The sequence below is a fragment of the Sus scrofa genome, chromosome 14, assembly GCF_054392235.1.
Source record: "Sus scrofa isolate SSC_HxYL_T2T_F1_AM1 chromosome 14, Sscrofa_HxYL_maternal_Yorkshire_Landrace_v2.0, whole genome shotgun sequence".
Lineage (NCBI taxonomy): Eukaryota > Metazoa > Chordata > Mammalia > Artiodactyla > Suidae > Sus > Sus scrofa.
In genome coordinates, this window is record NC_139396.1 from 88,151,666 (window position 1) to 88,173,249 (window position 21,584).

The window sequence follows — 21,584 nt, forward strand, 5'->3', positions numbered from 1 at the left end:
ACTCAATTTTAGAGTCAAAAAGTAGACAATCTCAGAATATAATAATAGGTAAACACCATAATATGGGAGTATCAAGGACTTGATCATATGAAAAGCAGAACATGGCTGACAAAAGGGAGGTAGAAGTGTGTGTTATCTTCTTAAACAGAAGTCCTGCCTCATATCTCTAGCTAAATAGACTTTATTCTTTTTTTAATTTTTAAATGTTTTAAATTAATCAAATGAATTTATCACATCTGCAGTTGTATAAAGAACATAACAATCCAAGTTCACAGGATTTCCATCCAATAACCCAAGCATACACACCCCACCCCCCAAACTGTCTCCTCCAGACACTGTAAGTTTTTCAATGTCTGCAAGTCAGCATCTGTTCTGCAAAGAAGTTCAGTCTGTCATTTTTTCAGATTCCACATGTCAGTGAAAGCATTGGAGGTTGGTGTCTCACTGTATGGCTGACTTCACTTAGCATGACAGTTTCTAGATCCATCCATGTTGCTAAAAATGCCGGTATTTCGTTCCTTTTAATGGCTGCGTAATATTCCATTGTGTGTATGTACCACGTCTTCTGGATCCACTTCTCTGTCGATGGACATTTAGGTTGTTTCCATGTCTTGGCTATTGCAAATAGTGCTGCAATGAACATCGAAGTACATGAGTCTTTGCGAGCCATGGTTTTCTCCAGATAGATGCCCAGGAGTGGGATTGCTGGGTCAAATGGTAGTTCTATGTTTAGTTTGCTGAGGAATCTCCATACTGCTTTCCACAGTGGTTGCACCACTTTACAATCCCACCAACAGTGTACTAGGGTTCCTTTTTCTCCACACCCTCTCCAGCACTTATGGTTTGTAGACTTCTGGATGATGGCCATTCTGGCTGGTATAAGGTGGTACCTCATCGTGGTTTTGATTTGCATTTCTCTGATAATGAATGATGTTGAACATCTTTTCATGTGTTTTTTGGCCACCTGTATGTCTTCTTTGGAGAATTGTCTGTTCAGATCTTCTGCCCATTTTTTGATGGTTTTTTTTTTGTTTGTTTGTTTGGTATGGAGCTGTGGAAGGTGTTTATAAATTTTGGAGATGAATCCCTTGTCAGTTGATTCATTTGCAAAGATTTTCTCCCATTCTGTGGGTTGTCTTTTCGTTTTGTTTAGGGTTTCCTTTGCTGTGCAGGAACTTTTAAGTTTGATTAGGTCCTTTTTTTTTTTTATTGTCAATACTCTAAGAGGTGGATCTGAGATGTTGCTGTCGTTTATGTCAGAGAGTGTTTGGCCTCTGTCTTCCTCTATGAGTTTTATAGTGCCTGGCCGTATATCTAGGTCTTTAATCCATTTCGAGTTTGTTTTTGTGTATGGTGCTAGGGAGTGTTCTAATTTCATTCTTTCCCATGTGGCTGTCCAGTTTTCCCAGCACCACTTATTGAACAAGCTGTCTTTTCTCCATTGTATGTTCTTGCCCCCTGTGTCATAGATGAGTTGACTGTAGGTGCGTGGGTTTAATTCTGGGCTTTCTATCCTGTTCCCCTGATCTATATTTCTGTCTTTGCGCAGGTACCATACAGTTTTGATGATTGTTGCTTTGTAGTATAGTCTGAAGTCCGGGAGCCTGATTCCTCCAGCTCCGTTTTTCTTTCTCAGGATGTCTTTGGCTATTCTGGGTCTTTTGTGCTTCCAAACAAACTTTAAAATATTTTGTTTGAGTTCGGTGAAAAATGTCCTTGGTAATTTGATAGGGATTGCACTGAATCTGTAGATTGCCTTGGGTAGTATAGTCATTTTGATAATATTAACTCTTCCAATCCAAGAGCATGGCATGTCTTTCCATCTATTTGTGTCATCTTTGGTTTCTTTCATGAGAAAGAAATCAAAGTGTCTTATAGTTTTCAGAGTACAGGTCTTTTGTCTCTTTAAGTAGGTTTACTCCTAGGTATTTTATTCTTTTGGATGTGATGGTAAATGGGATTGCTTCCCTAATTTCTCTTCCTGCTCTTTCATTGTTAGTGTATAGAAATGCCATCAATTTCTGTGTATTAATTTTGTATCCTGCAACTTTGCCAAATTCATGGATGAGCTCTTAACAGTTTTCTGGTAGAGTCTTGAGGATTCTCTAGGTATAGTATCATGCCATCTGCAAATAGGGATGGTTTTACTTCTTCCTTTCCAATTTGGATTCCTTTTATTTCTTTCACTTCTCTGATTGCCGTGGCTAGGACTTCCAAAACTATGTTGACGAGTAGTGGTGAGAGCGGACATCCTTGTCTTGTTCCTGATCTCAGCGGGAATTCTTTCAGCTTTCCCACCATTGAGAATGATGTTCACTGTGGGTTTGTCATATATGGCCTTTATTATGTTGAGGTAGGTTCCCACGATGCCCACTTTCTGAAGGTTTTTTTAATCAGAAATGGGTGTTGGATTTTGTCACAGGCTTTTTCCGTGTCTATTGAGGGGGTCATATGGTTTTTCTTCTTCAGTTTGTTAATGTGGTGTATCACACTGATGGATTTGTGGATACTGAAGAACCCTTGCATCCCTGGGACAAATCCCACTTGATTGTGATGTACAATCCTTTTAATGTGTTGTTGGATGCGGTTTGCTAGTATTTTGTTGAGGATTTTTGCATCGATGTTCGTCAGTGAAATTGGCCTGTAGTTTTCTTTTTTGGTGGTATCTTTGTCTGGTTTTGGTATCAGGGTGATGGTGGCCTCATAGAATGAGTTTGGGAATGTCCCTTCCTCTGCAATTTTTTGAAATAGTTTCAGAAGGAGAGGTGTTAGCTCTTCTCTAAATGTTTGATAGAATTCGCCTGTGAAGCCATCTGGCCCTGGGCTTTTGCTTTTGTTGCAAGTTTTTTAATCACAGTTTCAATTTCAGTTCTTGTGATGGGTCCGTTCATCTTTTCTATTTCATCTTGGTTTAGTCTTGGGAGAGTGTGCTTTTCTAAGAATTTGCCCATTTCTTCTAGGTTTTCCGTTTTATTGGCATACAGTTGCATGTAAGTAGTCTCTTACGATCCTTTGTATTTCTGTGATGTCCACTTTACTTCTCCTTTTTCATTTCTAATTTTATTGATTTGAGTCCTCTCTCTTTTTTGCTTCATAAGTCTGGCTGAGGGTTTATCAATTTTGTTGATCTTCTCAAAGAACCAGCTTTTCATTTCATTGATCTTTTCTATGCTTTTCTTTGTTTCTATTTCATTGATTTCTGCTCTGATCTTTATGATTTCTTTCCTTCTACTAACTTTAGGGCTTGTCTGTTCTTCTCTCTCTAGCTGCTTTAGATGTAAAGCTGGGTTGTTTACTTGAGCTTTTTCTTGTTTCCTGAGGTGGGCTTGTATTGCTATAAACTTTCCTCTTAGAACGGCTTTTACTGCATCCCATAGGTTTTGGAGTGTCGTATCTTCGTTGTCATTTGCTTCTGGGTATTTTTAAATTTCCTCTTTGATTTCTTCAGTCACCCATTGGTTGTTTGGTAGCATGTTGTTTAGTCTCCCCGTGTTTGTGTTTTTTGCAGTTTTTTTTTTTTCTTGTTGTTGATTTCCAGTCGTATAGCGTTGTGGTCGGAAAAGATGCTTGATATGATTTCAATTTTCTTAAAGTTACTGAGGTTGGATTTGTAGCCCAGGATGTGATCAATCTTAGAGAATGTTCCGTGTGCACTTGAGAAGAATGTGTATTCTGTTGTTTTTGGATGGAATCTCCTATAAATATCTATTAAGTCCATCTGGTTTCATGCATCATTCAGGGCCTGTGTTTCCTAATTGATTTTCTGTCTGGTTGATCTGTCCGTTGCTGTAAGTGGGGTGTTGAAGTCCCCCACTATTATTGTGTTATTGTCGATTTGTCCTTTTAAGGTTGTTAGCAGTTGCCTTATATATTGTGGTGAACCTATGTTGGGTGCGTAGATATTTAAAATTGTTATGTCTTCTTCTTGGATTGATCCTTTGATCATTATGGAATGACCTTCTTTGTCCCTTAAAACATTCTTCATTTTAAAGTCTATTTTGTCTTTTAGGAGCATTGCCACTCCAGCTTTCTTTTGATCCCCTTTTGCATGGAATCTTTTCTTCCATCCTCTCACTTTCAATTTGTATGTGTCCCTAGAAGTGACGTGGGTCTCTCGAAGACAGCATACATATATGGGTCTTGTTTCTGTATCCATTCAGCTAGTCTATGTCTTTTGGTTGGGGCGTTTAGTCCATTAACATTTAAGGTAATTACTGATATGTACGTTCTTGTTGCCATTGTATTAATTGCTTTGGATTTGTTTTTGTTGCTCTTTTTTCTTCCCTTCTTCTCTTGTGCTCTCCTCTTCTGGTTTGATGACTATCTTTAGTGTTGCATTTGAGTTGATTTTTCTTATTTGTGTATCAATTGTAGATTTTTGGTTTGCAGTTGCCCTAAAGTTTTGATATAAGAATCTATATAAATATGAGATTGTTTTAAGTTGTTGGTCTCTTAATTGCAAGGTCCTCTCCAGTGTCCTGCATTTGTACCCACCTCTTCTCAGGATTTCTGATTTTGGTGGTGTAATTGCGCAGGGATGATTTCGTATCTTTGTGTGTTTCGCCTTTACTGGTGAGCCTTGTCATTTGTGGTATTTTTGTTTCCTGTTGCTGTCTTTTCTTTGCTGCCTAGAGAAGTTCCTTTAGTATGTGTTGTAAGGCTGGTTTAGTGTTGCTGATTTCTCTCAGCTTTTGCTTATCTGCGAAGGTTTTGATTTCTCCTTCAAATCTGAATGAGAGCCTTGCTGGGTCAAGTAATCTTGGTTGGAGGATTTTTCCTTTCATCACGTTAAGTCTATCATGCCACTCCCTTCTGCCCTGCAGAGTTTCTGCTGAAAAGTCTGCCGATAACCTTCTTGGGGTTCCCTTGTATGTTGTTTGTTTCTTTTCCCTAGCTGCTTTCAAGATTTTCTCTTTGTCTTTAATTTTGGTCAGTTTGATGAATATGTGTCTCGGGGTGTTCCTCCTTGGGTTTATTTTATATGGTACTCGTTGTGCTTCCTGGATTTGAGGGAGTGGTTCCTTTCCTATGGTTAGGGAAGTTTTCGGCTATTATCTCTTGGAATATTTTTTCTGTCCCCTTCTCTCTCTCTCTTCTCCTTCTGGCACCCCCCCTATAATATGGATGTTGGTGCGTTTAATGTTGTCCCAGAGTTCTCTGAGACGCTCTTCATTTGTTTTCAATCTTTTTTCTCTTTTCTGTTCTGCATCCGTAATTTCTACAAATCTGTCCTCCACCTCGCTTATTTGTTCTTCTGCCTCCTGTATTCTGCTGTTAGCTGCTTCTAGTGAATTTTTTATTTCAGTTATTGTATTTTGCATCTCTTCTTGTTGAAGTTTTATCTCTTGTATCTCTTTGCTCAGTGTTTCCTGTAAGTTATCCATCTTTGCCTCCAGTTTATTTCCAGTGTCTGGCATCATCTTTAGCATCAACAATCTAAAGTCTCTTTCCTGGAGGCTGGGAATCTCATCACTTAGCTGCTTTTCTGGGGTGTTTTTCTTTCTCCCTCATCTGAGTTATAGTTCTCTGTCTCTTCATTTTTATAGGTTTTTGGTGTGGTGACCTTTTGACAGATAATAGAGTTGTAAGTAACCTCTCTTACTTCTGGTGTCTGCCCCCCTTGGGGCTGAAGTTGGCATGGGGGCTTGCTGTAGGCTTCCTGATGGGAGGGGCTGATGCCTGCCCACTGGTAGGTGGAGCTGATTCTGATCCCTCTGGTGGATGAGGCTTAGTCTCTGGATGGGATCAGAGGCAGCTGTGTGCCTGAGGGGTCTTTAGGCAGCCTGTTTACTGAGGGGCAGGGCTGTGATCCCACCTGGATTGTTGTTTGCCCTGGGGTTTCTCAGCACTGACTGACGGGTGGGGCCAGATTTTCCCAAAATGGCCGCCTCCAGAGAAAGGCACGCTGCCAAACGTTCCCGAGAGCTTTGCTTCCAATGACCTTCCCTCACAACAAGCCACATTCACCCCTGTTTTTCCAGGAGGTCCTCCAAGAACTGCAGTCAGGTTTGACCCAGATTCCTATGGAGACTTTGCTTTGCCCTGGGACCCAGTGCATGTGAAAGTCTGTGTGTGTGTGCCTTTTAAGAATGGGGTCTCCGTTTCCCCCAGTCCCGTGGAGCTCCTGCTCACAAGCCCCACTGGCCTTCAGTGCCGGATGCTCCAGGGGCTCTTTCTCCCAGTGACAGTTCCCCACACATGGGGGTTTGATGTGGGGCTCAGAACTCTCACTCCTGTAGGTGAGTCTCTGTGAACTAGTTAGTTTCCAGTCTATGAGGCTTCCCACCCAGGAGGTATGGGGTTGCTTATATCGCGAAATCGCCCCTCCTACCTCTTGATGTGGCCTTCTCTTTGTCTTCTGGGGTAGGATATCTTTTTTAAGGTTTCTGGTCCATTTGGGTGAAGATTGCTCAGCCTTTAGTTGTGAAATTTGTTGTTCTTAGGAGAGAAGTTGAGCTCCTGTCCTTCTATTCTGCCATCTTAATCCCATCTCCCCAATCCAATCATTTTTTGAAGCTCACTCTGATATCTGATGTTGCAGATATCCTTGTTGTATTATTCTGTCCCAAATGATTAAAACATGGTCGGTGCCGACCATACCTCAGTGGAGGGCCTCCTTTCTCCCTCTTGCAGCCCAAGTCAGAGCCCCTGGAAGAGCTGGGGCTGTGCAGGCCATACAGGCCACTTGGGGACCTGAAGGCCACACGGGGAGTTGTGGGCAGAGAGTGTGAGAATGACAGTCAAGACTTTATCCTTTACTCACAATGATTATAGAATTAGCATCTGAATTTGCACACTCTTGAAAGTTGGTGCCATTAATAATCATATCAAGAAAATAGGTAAAAACAGAGACTGTCTTGTGTGCAAACTAGGATGTATGATTCTCTACCTGAGTTACCTGCTCAGCTCAGGTTCCCAATTACAGACTTTGCTGGAACAGTATCAATTTTCAGTTGTATAAAAAAAGCCCTATGTGTCAGTTGTAATTTGGCAGCACATAAGTGAGGAGATGCCAGTACAATGGTTTGCCAATACACATGGTTGAATCTGCTTTTTTGACTATTGTTGCTGGCACCTAGAAACCACTGCCAGCTAGTCTAACTTTTTTTGGTTTCTTATGACCTAAGAATCAGCAATTGTGGAAGAATAAACTTCAAATAATGTGCTTTTGAATGAGTACTTGGATCAAGAGAATACATGTCTCTTGTATTAGAAAAGCTTTCATTTGCTCAACAGATATTTTTAAAGCATGTTTTACATGACACGTGGGCTACAATGGGGGCCTTACTTGGGAGTAAGTTCAGACTTTCAAGGAGTGTGTTCAGACTCAGACTCCAGATGCATGAGCTCCAGTACTTTTTCCACGTCAAGGACTTTTTTCCCTGATGGTATTATAGTGAGGGCACAACACATCCTTCATTCTTTGTATTTTTCATAAAACTTATCACAGTGAATGGAAGAAACTTCAGATATTTTTTTCTATGAGATAGGATCATATTTTATTTCATTTGGGACATTGCAGGTACTTGATTATTATTAAGTGAATGGGTATTTAAAGCATTTTATTATAGTTGATTTACAACATTCTGTCAATATTTGCTGTGCAGCAAAGTAACCCCGTTACACACATATATACATTCTTCTTTTCACATTATCCTCCATCATGTTTGATCAGAAGTGATCAGATACAGTTCCTTGAGCTAGAGAGCAGAATCTCCTTGCCTATCCATTCCAAATGCAATAGTTTGCATCTACTAATTCCAAACTCCCAGTCATCCCGAACCCGCAACCTCATGGTTCCTAGTCGGATTCGTTAACCACTGGGCCACGACGGAAACTCCTCTAATATTTTCTAATACTTTAAAAGTTATTTTCTGATTGTAGTTTTTATTATTAGGAGGTTATTTCTAATGCATGATGTGAGAGTGATCTAATTTTCTTTGTAGTTATGAAAATCTATTTTTTAATGCAATAGTTATTGTTATCTCTTCTGTCTGATTTATCTGATTTTTTCCCCTCTTCTGTTACATATCTAGTGTCCATATGTGCTTCTTTCATTCCTAGGCTCTATATTCTCTGATGATCTCTTTGTCCTTGGAACAATAACCACCTTACTTTACCTTAATTATTATGCTTTGTAATTATTCTAAATATTAGGTAGCATAAATTTGTACTCTTTGTTCTTTTTGCAAAGAGTTTAAGCTGTTGACTATTCTTGATTATTTTCTACCTTCATTATTAAAATAAAATTTTTCAAGTTTCGTGAGATATCCAATTCATTTTTTATTGACACAGAGTTGAATTTATAGGCTACAAATTTTCTATGGTGTACTACCTTTGGCTATATTTTGAAATATAGGACTACTCTTTTATTTCATTACTAAATAGTTTTTAATTTTTTGTATTTGTTCTCCTTAACACTTGAGTTTTTCAAAACTCTTATTTATCCCCTTAAAGATAAGACAATTGTTGTTTTTAACTGTCTTTTTACTGTTGTTTTCTGATTTAGTTATTTCTCTATAATAAGATGTCATGGACCATATGAATAGATTCTTTGGAATTCATTTGGTCTAGCATGTTATCAATTTTTATACATGTTCAGTGGCTGCTTTGAAAAAAATACATTCTTGATCTATTGGGAACAAGATTCCATATCAACCATTATCTTGAGCTTCTAAATTATGTTTCATAAATCTACATTTTTTTCAAGTTTTCTTTTGTCTTCTTGATCTATCGGTTTCTGAGAGAAATGTATTAGAATCTCCCACTATGATTTTGAATTAGTCTCTCTCTTTGTAATTCTCTCAGAGTTTGTTTTATGTATTTCAAGGTCATTAGGAGTATGTAGGCTCATGATTTATATGTCTTCTTGGTGGATTGTTAAACCACTCCTTTACTTTCAAAGGTCCACAGTTCCCCAAAGCATTTGTTTGCTCCCGAATCACATAAATCATAGAATATTCCAAACTGAAGGTGTCAAGTCAATATACAGCTGACCTACTTTTCACTTGGGTCACTCTGTGTAGCATGCTCCAAGTAGAGTAGCAATAGAAATGTATTTATATATCCCATACCAAAGTATACTATATAAAGATCAATGATTCTGAAAAAATGCCAATGAATACAACTACTTTAAAACAAAATATTTTCATCCATTCTCCCTGATGTTGGTCTCATCAGCCTCCTCACTGTCCTCCTAGTGGCTAGTGCTTCTTGACAGTTTTGCCCTTCTCCTATACACTGGGACAGACTCTACCCATCTGTCAAGACCTGGTACAAGCCTCATTTGGTGTCCCTGTGTGTTATGTAGAAGAAAGCTCTGAAACAAATTTGTCTCATCAAATTCACCCTTTAGTAATCTATTGCTATGTGATTATAGTGGGATTAAGAAATATGAATATCTCCTCTCTCTTTTTTTTCCCACATAGATCAAATGGGGTTAATGCCTGTCTCAGAGACTTGTTTTGATGGCTAACTAAAAAAAATAAGAATGTGATATTCCTAGGACTTGGGTATTTCCTCCTTCTTTTCCTTCCTTCAATATTTTTCCCGAAGAACCCACTGCACAGTGCTTCTTTCCATCTCTGATATTATATTAATTAGAACCACAAAGCTTAGTACACAATAGATTCTATTTTTTTTTTTTTTGCTTTTTTTGTTTTTTGTCTTTTGTCTTTTAAGAGCCACACCCAGGGCATATAGAGGTTCCCAGGCTAGGGATCTAATCAGAGCAGTTGCTGCAGGCTTAGTCAGAGCCACAGCAATGCCAGATCCGAGCCGCGTCTGCAACCTACACCACAGCTCATGGCAATGCCTGATCCTTAAACCACTGAGCAAGGCCAGGGATTGAACCCACAACCTCATGGTTCCTAGTTGGATGTGTTTCCACTGCGCCACTCCAGGTTCTATTTTTTAATACAAATGAATTTTGTTTCTTTCTGAGAAAATCATTCTTGATTGTGAAAACCCCCTGAAGACAGAAAACTCCTTTGTCTCTCTATATCCTCTACAGAGTTTAGAAGAACATCGCAGTCATAGTAGGAGACTTAGAAAATAGTTGCTTGTTGACAGAAGGAATAAAGTGAAATTTACCTGATTAATTCTTCTGTTGTTCAACTTTTGGTGACAAATATAACTAGCAGAGGAAACCATGAAACTAGAAAAAAGAAAAAAGCCTGGATAATTAGACCTTTTTCCATAGCTGGATTCCTAACATGGAGAGAAATAAACACAGGAGGGGCAGTCAGATAAATGCCCATGGCTTCTGATATTCAGTTTTCTAAGATAAAAGTCAAATTTCTTATTCATTAAGTTTGACTTTGCAGATGAGATTTTGAAAGATTTATTTCCTTTGGAGAATACTAAACAGGCACAGGTTTCCTAAATACAAAGAGAAGGCAATGCAGGCTTGTGGAACTGTGAGCCTCTCTGTATTACTTCCCTACTCACAGAGATTAGCAGAGGTCTTATAATAAGAGAGGCTTCCACGGAATGTTACAGATGGGTAACTGGATGAATGAAAAAATTAACGGTGCACAAACAACTGTATAAACTCAGAGACCAATGCTTACCTTCTGTAGGTTCTGATATCTTCTACTTAGTGCTACCTACCCCAGGAATGCACAATTGAGGGCAGTGGCTTTGTCCCAGAGGAGTCCAGTAGAGAAAGCAGCTACTCTGAGATATGCTTAACTTAACCTCTGTCAATGGAGCAACCTATTGCCTGCAACCTTTCACAACTGCAGTCCCTTGGGAGGCTGAGTTCGGCCACAATTGGCCCAGGGCAAAAATGTAAACTATAATTTTGATCCTAGTATTCTGTCCCCTTATCTTTCTATGGTTCTGTGCCTTCTCCACTTTCCACCTCTTGCTTCTACAGCACTAAGCCCTACACCACGTAAAAATTAGTATTTTATGCTCCCCCAGTGAAAGAAAGGAGTGGGGAAAATGTTAATGCATTAAAAGCAGTGAAGTAGGATAGAAGGTAGGGAAAGGCATAGGGGTGAAAAGGGAAGAACAAAAAGGAGTAGCATATATTTTAGACAATGTAGGAAACTTTGTGCTGAGCACTTTTTACACATCATCTCATTCAATCCCCCTGCCCCCGATAACACTATGGGATTATTATTTCTATGCCCAGAGATGTTAAGTAACGTGGAATAGCTTATATGACTAAGAACATAACACAGACCTCAAATTCAGGTTTCATTCTAAAGCCAAAATCTCTCCATGACATAATGCCCAAGTAAATAATTTGATTAATATTCTACACAGTGTTAGAGAACTATGTATTAATGCCTTAAAATGCAGACTGACCATAAAACCTAATGATACAGATTGAACCCATTTGATTACTTCTTCTGGGGCACACTGAAGAAACAGGCTTATTCAGTGCAAAGCAGAGACACAAATAAAGCAGTGTATCACCTATGCATGTACAGAGCTCAGTGGAAATGCTCCATTAAAAATTGTGTTTCTTGCAGTTTTGCACAATGTGACAACACAGCACATTATGTGATGTCACTGAACATACTCTATCTTTTTATAAGAATTACCCATTTAGCTTGTGTTATTACCTATATTTCCAGACTTTTGGGTCATTCTGTATAATCTAGGAGTCAAGGAATAATACTACTTTGAACCCAAAGGAACAATTCATAATGATTTTCAGTTTGAGAAAGAAGTAGGATAGTTATTTTTGGAATAGTAAGACTCCCAGAATCACACTAAGTGATCTGTTCTTCCCTCTCTAAGACGGGATTGATTCTGGGCTCATTTTTCACCTTATGCTACTTCAGTGGTCTGAGTATATTGCCAAATCATGCTGAATCTCCAAACTTACATTCCATAAAAGGACCTTAGAAATAAATGATTTTAGGAACCATGAGGTTGTGGGTTCGATCCCTGGCCTTGCTCAATAGGTTAAGGATCTGGTGCTGCTGTGGCTGTGGTGAAGGCCGGCAGCTGTAGCTCCAATTAGACCCCTAGCCTGGGAACCTCCATATGCTGCATGTGTGGCATTAAAAAGAAAAGAAAAGAAAAAAAAAAAAAAAGAAAGAAATGATTCCATCACCCAAAGTTCTGGAATCCAAGCCCATCAGAAAACGGTCATCCTTATATTCTTGTTATTGATCAGGCTGGGATTATCTAAGGTGCTGTATTATTATCACCTCTCTCCCTTCATCACCACTCCTCCAGTCTATCACCCCATAAAATAAAAAATGGCAGAGACTGATAAAATAGGAATGAAGGTGTTAATTAAATTGTGGTCTTTAGCACAAGACTACAACATCGATCTTATTGAATCTCGATAAATGCTTACAACTCATCACTACTAAGAGTCTAATTAGACATTTATTGCTTATGTAATTCTGAGTTAATGGCATAGCAACAAGATTTATATCTTACATATTTGTTACACCTCAGCACTCTTCACTTTAATAATCAATTGCTATTTAGTTAACATACATTAACTATCCTATTAAAACTAAATTAAATGCTATTCTGATTTGATTTTATTAAATAAATGTTGGCAACACTAATGAGGTGCAGGCCGCTTAAATCATGACAGAGCAGCCAAATTCAGACCCTCTGTTAAGTGAAATAATTTCATAGTGAAAGAAAAAATGAGCAGATGTGATCTTTGAGTTGACGCTTTCATAAATACTGCACAACTCATTCATGATGGATTCCTGATCAGCACCTCAGAAGACTGAAAGAAAATTCTGTAATATGCTACATTTTTTTTTTTGGTCTTTCTAGAGCCACACCAATGGCATATGGAAGTTCCCAGGCTAGGGATCCAATCAGAACTGTAGCTGCTGGCCTACACCATAGCCACATCAATGCCAGATTGGAGCCACGTCTTTAAGCTACACCACAGCTCATGGCAACACTGGATCCTTAACCCACTGAGTGAAGGCAGGGATCAAACCCATATCCTCATGGTTATTAGTCAGGTTCATTACCACTGAGCTACAATGGGAGCTCCCACTTCATTTCTAATAGAGAAAAAAAAACACTTACCCTTGGCCTCTGTTGTAAGGTCATTGATTTTGAGAAGACAAGATAATGTTGCCCCATGAAAGAAACTCAGTTTAGCCCCCAACTTTTCTGATAAAAGCATTTGTAAAACAAACTGGACTTCGTTAAGCATTTGAGTATTTCTCTTTGGCTGGGGAAATGGATGTTGTTGTACCAAGAGAATAGGACTAAAGAAATAAATTACGTGGTAAATACCCATTCATACGGAATGGGAGAAAATAGTTGCAAACAATGCAACTGACAAAGGCTTAAAAACTCATACAACTCAATGGCATAAAAACAAACAACCCAACTGAAAAATGGGCAGAAGACCTAAACAGACATTTCTCCAAAGAAGACATATGGATCACCAACAGGCACATGAAAAAATGCTCAACATCACTATTAGAGAAATGCAAATCAAAATTATAATGAGGTACCACCTCATACTAGTCAGAAAGACCATTATTATTAGGTCTACAAATAACAAATGCTGGGGAGGGTGTGGAGAAAAGGGAACCCTCCTACACTGTTGGTGGGAGTGTAAATTGGTACAACCTCTATGGAAAACAGTATGGAGGTACCTTGGAAAACTAAATATAGAACTACCATATGACCCAGAAATCCCACTGCTGGGCATATATACAGGCAAAGCATTACTTTAAAAACATACATGCACCCCTGTGTTCACTGTAGCACTATTCACAATGGTCAAGACATAGAAACAACCTAAATGTCCATTGACAGATGAATGGATTAAGAAGATGTGGTACATATACACAACGGAATACTATTCAGCCATAAAAAAGAACAAAATAATGCCATTTGCAAAAACATGAATGGAATTAGAGACTCATACTAAGTGAAGTAAGTCAGAAAGAGAAAGACAAATACCATATGATATCACTAATGTCTAGAATCTAATATATGGCACAAGTGAACTTAGCTACAGAAAAGAAACAAACTCATGGACATGGAGAACAGACTTGTGGTTGCCAAGGGGGAGGGGGAGGGAGTGGGATGACTGGGAGTTTGGAATTAGTAGATGCAAACTATTGCATTTGGAATGGATAGGCAAGGAGATTCTGCTCTCTAGCTCAAGGAACTGTATCTGATCACTTCTGATCAAACATGATGGAGGATAATGTGAAAAGAAGAATGTATATATGTGTGTAACGGGGTTACTTTGCTGCACAGCAAATATTGACAGAATGTTGTAAATCAACTATAATAAAATGCTTTAAATACCCATTCACTTAATAATAATCAAGTACCTGCAATGTCCCAAATGAAATAAAATATGATCCTATCTCATAGAAAAAAATATCTGAAGTTTCTTCCATTCACTGTGATAAGTTTTATGAAAAATACAAAGAATGAAGGATGTGTTGTGCCCTCACTATAATACCATCAGGGAAAAAAGTCCTTGACGTGGAAAAAGTACTGGAGCTCATGCATCTGGAGTCTGAGTCTGAACACACTCCTTGAAAGTCTGAACTTACTCCCAAGTAAGGCCCCCATTGTAGCCCACGTGTCATGTAAAACATGCTTTAAAAATATCTGTTGAGCAAATGAAAGCTTTTCTAATACAAGAGACATGTATTCTCTTGATCCAAGTACTCATTCAAAAGCACATTATTTGAAGTTTATTCTTCCACAATTGCTGATTCTTAGGTCATAAGAAACCAAAAAAAGTTAGACTAGCTGGCAGTGGTTTCTAGGTGCCAGCAACAATAGTCAAAAAAGCAGATTCAACCATGTGTATTGGCAAACCATTGTACTGGCATCTCCTCACTTATGTGCTGCCAAATTACAACTGACACATAGGGCTTTTTTTATACAACTGAAAATTGATACTGTTCCAGCAAAGTCTGTAATTGGGAACCTGAGCTGAGCAGGTAACTCAGGTAGAGAATCATACATCCTAGTTTGCACACAAGACAGTCTCTGTTTTTACCTATTTTCTTGATATGATTATTAATGGCACCAACTTTCAAGAGTGTGCAAATTCAGATGCTAATTCTATAATCATTGTGAGTAAAGGATAAAGTCTTGACTGTCATTCTCACACTCTCTGCCCACAACTCCCCGTGTGGCCTTCAGGTCCCCAAGTGGCCTGTATGGCCTGCACAGCCCCAGCTCTTCCAGGGGCTCTGACTTGGGCTGCAAGAGGGAGAAAGGAGGCCCTCCACTGAGGTATGGTCGGCACCGACCATGTTTTAATCATTTGGGACAGAATAATACAACAAGGATATCTGCAACATCAGATATCAGAGTGAGCTTCAAAAAATGATTGGATTGGGGAGATGGGATTAAGATGGCAGAATAGAAGGACAGGAGCTCAACTTCTCTCCTAAGAACAACAAATTTCACAACTAAAGGCTGAGCAATCTTCACCCAAATGGACCAGAAACCTTAAAAAAGATATCCTACCCCAGAAGACAAAGAGAAGGCCACATCAAGAGGTAGGAGGGGCGATTTCGCGATATAAGCAACCCCATACCTCCTGGGTGGGAAGCCTCATAGACTGGAAACTAACTAGTTCACAGAGACTCACCTACAGGAGTGAGAGTTCTGAGCCCCACATCAAACCCCCATGTGTGGGGAACTGTCACTGGGAGAAAGAGCCCCTGGAGCATCCGGCACTGAAGGCCAGTGGGGCTTGTGAGCAGGAGCTCCACGGGACTGGGGGAAACGGAGACCCCATTCTTAAAAGGCACACACACACAGACTTTCACATGCACTGGGTCCCAGGGCAAAGCAAAGTCTCCATAGGAATCTGGGTCAAACCTGACTGCAGTTCTTGGAGGACCTCCTGGAAAAACAGGGGTGAATGTGGCTTGTTGTGAGGGAAGGTCATTGGAAGCAAAGCTCTCGGGAACGTTTGGCAGCGTGCCTTTCTCTGGAGGCGGCCATTTTGGGAAAATCTGGCCCCACCCGTCAGTCAGTGCTGAGAAACCCCAGGGCAAACAACAATCCAGGTGGGATCACAGCCCTGCCCCTCAGTAAACAGGCTGCCTAAAGACCCCTCAGGCACACAGCTGCCTCTGATCCCATCCAGAGACTAAGCCTCATCCACCAGAGGGATCAGAATCAGCTCCACCTACCAGTGGGCAGGCATCAGCCCCTCCCATCAGGAAGCCTACAGCAAGCCCCCATGCCAACTTCAGCCCCAAGGGGGGCAGACACCAGAAGTAAGAGAGGTTACTTACAACTCTATTATCTGTCAAAAGGTCACCACACCAAAAACCTATAAAAATGAAGAGACAGAGAACTATAACTCAGATGAGGGAGAAAGAAAAACACCCCAGAAAAGCAGCTAAGTGATGAGATTCCCAGCCTCCAGGAAAGAGACTTTAGATTGTTGATGCTAAAGATGATGCCAGACACTGGAAATAAACTGGAGGCAAAGATGGATAACTTACAGGAAACACTGAGCAAAGAGATACAAGAGATAAAACTTCAACAAGAAGAGATGCAAAATACAATAACTGAAATAAAAAATTCACTAGAAGCAGCTAACAGCAGAATACAGGAGGCAGAAGAACAAATAAGCGAGGTGGAGGACAGATTTGTAGAAATTACGGATGCAGAACAGAAAAGAGAAAAAAGATTGAAAACAAATGAAGAGCGTCTCAGAGAACTCTGGGACAACATTAAACGCACCAACATCCATATTATAGGGGGGGTGCCAGAAGGAGAAGAGAGAGAGAGAAGGGGACAGAAAAAATATTCCAAGAGATAATAGCCGAAAACTTCCCTAACCATAGGAAAGGAACCACTCCCTCAAATCCAGGAAGCACAACGAGTACCATATAAAATAAACCCAAGGAGGAACACCCCGAGACACATATTCATCAAACTGACCAAAATTAAAGACAAAGAGAAAATCTTGAAAGCAGCTAGGGAAAAGAAACAAACAACATACAAGGGAACCCCAAGAAGGTTATCGGCAGACTTTTCAGCAGAAACTCTGCAGGGCAGAAGGGAGTGGCATGATAGACTTAACGTGATGAAAGGAAAAATCCTCCAACCAAGATTACTTGACCCAGCAAGGCTCTCATTCAGATTTGAAGGAGAAATCAAAACCTTCGCAGATAAGCAAAAGCTGAGAGAAATCAGCAACACTAAACCAGCCTTACAACACATACTAAAGGAACTTCTCTAGGCAGCAAAGAAAAGACAGCAACAGGAAACAAAAATACCACAAATGACAAGGCTCACCAGTAAAGGCGAAACACACAAAGATACGAAATCATCCCTGCGCAATTACACCACCAAAATCAGAAATCCTGAGAAGAGGTGGGTACAAATGCAGGACACTGGAGAGGACCTTGCAATTAAGAGACCAACAACTTAAAACAATCTCATATTTATATAGATTCTTATATCAAAACTTTAGGGCAACTGCAAACCAAAAATCTACAATTGATACACAAATAAGAAAAATCAACTCAAATGCAACACTAAAGATAGTCATCAAACCAGAAGAGGAGAGCACAAGAGAAGAAGGGAAGAAAAAAGAGCAACAAAAACAAATCCAAAGCAATTAATACAATGGCAACAAGAACGTACATATCAGTAATTACCTTAAATGTTAATGGACTAAACGCCCCAACCAAAAGACATAGACTAGCTGAATGGATACAGAAACAAGACCCATATATGTATGCTGTCTTCGAGAGACCCACGTCACTTCTAGGGACACATACAAATTGAAAGTGAGAGGATGGAAGAAAAGATTCCATGCAAAAGGGGATCAAAAGAAAGCTGGAGTGGCAATGCTCCTAAAAGACAAAATAGACTTTAAAATGAAGAATGTTTTAAGGGACAAAGAAGGTCATTCCATAATGATCAAAGGATCAATCCAAGAAGAAGACATAACAATTTTAAATATCTACGCACCCAACATAGGTTCACCACAATATATAAGGCAACTGCTAACAACCTTAAAAGGACAAATCGACAATAACACAATAATAGTGGGGGACTTCAACACCCCACTTACAGCAACGGACAGATCAACCAGACAGAAAATCAATTAGGAAACACAGGCCCTGAATGATGCATGAAACCAGATGGACTTAATAGATATTTATAGGAGATTCCATCCAAAAACAACAGAATACACATTCTTCTCAAGTGCACACGGAACATTCTCTAAGATTGATCACATCCTGGGCTACAAATCCAACCTCAGTAACTTTAAGAAAATTGAAATCATATCAAGCATCTTTTCCGACCACAACGCTATACGACTGGAAATCAACAACAAGAAAAAAAAAAAACTGCAAAAAACACAAACACGGGGAGACTAAACAACATGCTACCAAACAACCAATGGGTGACTGAAGAAATCAAAGAGGAAATTTAAAAATACCCAGAAGCAAATGACAACGAAGATACGACACTCCAAAACCTATGGGATGCAGTAAAAGCCGTTCTAAGAGGAAAGTTTATAGCAATACAAGCCCACCTCAGGAAACAAGAAAAAGCTCAAGTAAACAACCCAGCTTTACATCTAAAGCAGCTAGAGAGAGAAGAACAGACAAGCCCTAAAGTTAGTAGAAGGAAAGAAATCATAAAGATCAGAGCAGAAATCAATGAAATAGAAACAAAGAAAAGCATAGAAAAGATCAATGAAATGAAAAGCTGGTTCTTTGAGAAGATCAACAAAATTGATAAACCCTCAGCCAGACTTATGAAGCAAAAAAGAGAGAGGACTCAAATCAATAAAATTAGAAATGAAAAAGGAGAAGTAAAGTGGACATCACAGAAATACAAAGGATCGTAAGAGACTACTTACATGCAACTGTATGCCAATAAAACGGAAAACCTAGAAGAAATGGGCAAATTCTTAGAAAAGCACACTCTCCCAAGACTAAACCAAGATGAAATAGAAAAGATGAACGGACCCATCACAAGAACTGAAATTGAAACTGTGATTAAAAAACTTGCAACAAAAGCAAAAGCCCAGGGCCAGATGGCTTCACAGGCGAATTCTATCAAACATTTAGAGAAGAGCTAACACCTCTCCTTCTGAAACTATTTCAAAAAATTGCAGAGGAAGGGACATTCCCAAACTCATTCTATGAGGCCACCATCACCCTGATACCAAAACCAGACAAAGATACCACCAAAAAAGAAAACTACAGGCCAATTTCACTGACGAACATCGATGCAAAAATCCTCAACAAAATACTAGCAAACCGCATCCAACAACACATTAAAAGGATTGTACATCACAATCAAGTGGGATTTGTCCCAGGGATGCAAGGGTTCTTCAGTATCCACAAATCCATCAGTGTGATACACCACATTAACAAACTGAAGAAGAAAAACCATATGACCCCCTCAATAGACACGGAAAAAGCCTGTGACAAAATCCAACACCCATTTCTGATTAAAAAAACCTTCAGAAAGTGGGCATCGTGGGAACCTACCTCAACATAATAAAGGCCATATATGACAAACCCACAGTGAACATCATTCTCAATGGTGGGAAAGCTGAAAGAATTCCCGCTGAGATCAGGAACAAGACAAGGATGTCCGCTCTCACCACTACTCGTCAACATAGTTTTGGAAGTCCTAGCCACGGCAATCAGAGAAGTGAAAGAAATAAAAGGAATCCAAATTGGAAAGGAAGAAGTAAAACCATCCCTATTTGCAGATGGCATGATACTATACCTAGAGAATCCTCAAGACTCTACCAGAAAACTGTTAAGAGCTCATCCATGAATTTGGCAAAGTTGCAGGATACAAAATTAATACACAGAAATTGATGGCATTTCTATACACTAACAATGAAAGAGCAGGAAGAGAAATTAGGGAAGCAATCCCATTTACCATCACATCCAAAAGAATAAAATACCTAGGAGTAAACCTACTTAAAGAGACAAAAGACCTGTACTCTGAAAACTATAAGACACTTTGATTTCTTTCTCATGAAAGAAACCAAAGATGACACAAATAGATGGAAAGACATGCCATGCTCTTGGATTGGAAGAGTTAATATTATCAAACTGACTATACTACCCAAGGCAATCTACAGATTCAGTGCAATCCCTATCAAATTACCAAGGACATTTTTCACCGAACTCAAACAAAATATTTTAAAGTTTGTTTGGAAGCACAAAAGACCCAGAATAGCCAAAGACATCCTGAGAAAGAAAAACGGAGCTGGAGGAATCAGGCTCCCGGACTTCAGACTATACTACAAAGCAACAATCATCAAAACTGTATGGTACCTGCGCAAAGACAGAAATATAGATCAGGGGAACAGGATAGAAAGCCCAGAATTAAACCCACGCACCTACAGTCAACTCATCTATGACACAGGGGGCAAGAACATACAATGGAGAAAAGACAGCTTGTTCAATAAGTGGTGCTGGGAAAACTGGACAGCCACATGGGAAAGAATGAAATTAGAACACTCCCTAGCACCATACACAAAAACAAACTCGAAATGGATTAAAGACCTAGATATACGGCCAGGCACTATAAAACTCATAGAGGAAGACAGAGGCCAAACACTCTCTGACATAAACGACAGCAACATCTCAGATCCACCTCTTAGAGTATTGACAATAAAAAAAAAAAAGGACCTAATCAAACTTAAAAGTTCCTGCACAGCAAAGGAAACCCTAAACAAAACGAAAAGACAACCCACAGAATGGGAGAAAATCTTTGCAAATGAATCAACTGACAAGGGATTCATCTCCAAAATTTATAAACACCTTCCACAGCTCCATACCAAACAAACAAACAAAAAAAAAACCATCAAAAAATGGGCAGAAGATCTGAACAGACAATTCTCCAAAGAAGACATACAGGTGGCCAAAAAACACATGAAAAGATGTTCAACATCATTCATTATCAGAGAAATGCAAATCAAAACCACGATGAGGTACCACCTTATACCAGCCAGAATGGCCATCATCCAGAAGTCTACAAACCATAAGTGCTGGAGAGGGTGTGGAGAAAAAGGAACCCTAGTACACTGTTGGTGGGATTGTAAAGTGGTGCAACCACTGTGGAAAGCAGTATGGAGATTCCTCAGCAAACTAAACATAGAACTACCATTTGACCCAGCAATCCCACTCCTGGGCATCTATCTGGAGAAAACCATGGCTCGCAAAGACTCATGTACTTCGATGTTCATTGCAGCACTATTTGCAATAGCCAAGACATGGAAACAACCTAAATGTCCATCGACAGAGAAGTGGATCCAGAAGACGTGGTACATACACACAATGGAATATTACGCAGCCATTAAAAGGAACGAAATACCGGCATTTTTAGCAACATGGATGGATCTAGAAACTGTCATGCTAAGTGAAGTCAGCCATACAGTGAGACACCAACCTCCAATGCTTTCACTGACATGTGGAATCTGAAAAAATGACAGACTGAACTTCTTTGCAGAACAGATGCTGACTTGCAGACATTGAAAAACTTACAGTGTCTGGAGGAGACAGTTTGGGGGGTGGGGTGTGTATGCTTGGGTTATTGGATGGAAATCCTGTGAACTTGGATTGTTACATTCTTTATACAACTACAGA

At 39.5% G+C, this 21,584-nt stretch overlaps 2 protein-coding genes across 2 annotated transcripts in view; one reads left to right on the forward strand and one right to left on the reverse strand.

Moving 5' to 3' along the window:
- ZNF365 (zinc finger protein 365) overlaps positions 1-21,584 on the forward strand; it is an 831,894-nt gene that overhangs the window by 109,853 nt on the left and 700,457 nt on the right. The gene's annotated exons all lie outside the window — the stretch shown is intronic.
- LOC146396841 (uncharacterized) overlaps positions 1-21,584 on the reverse strand; it is a 221,025-nt gene that overhangs the window by 100,202 nt on the left and 99,239 nt on the right. The gene's annotated exons all lie outside the window — the stretch shown is intronic.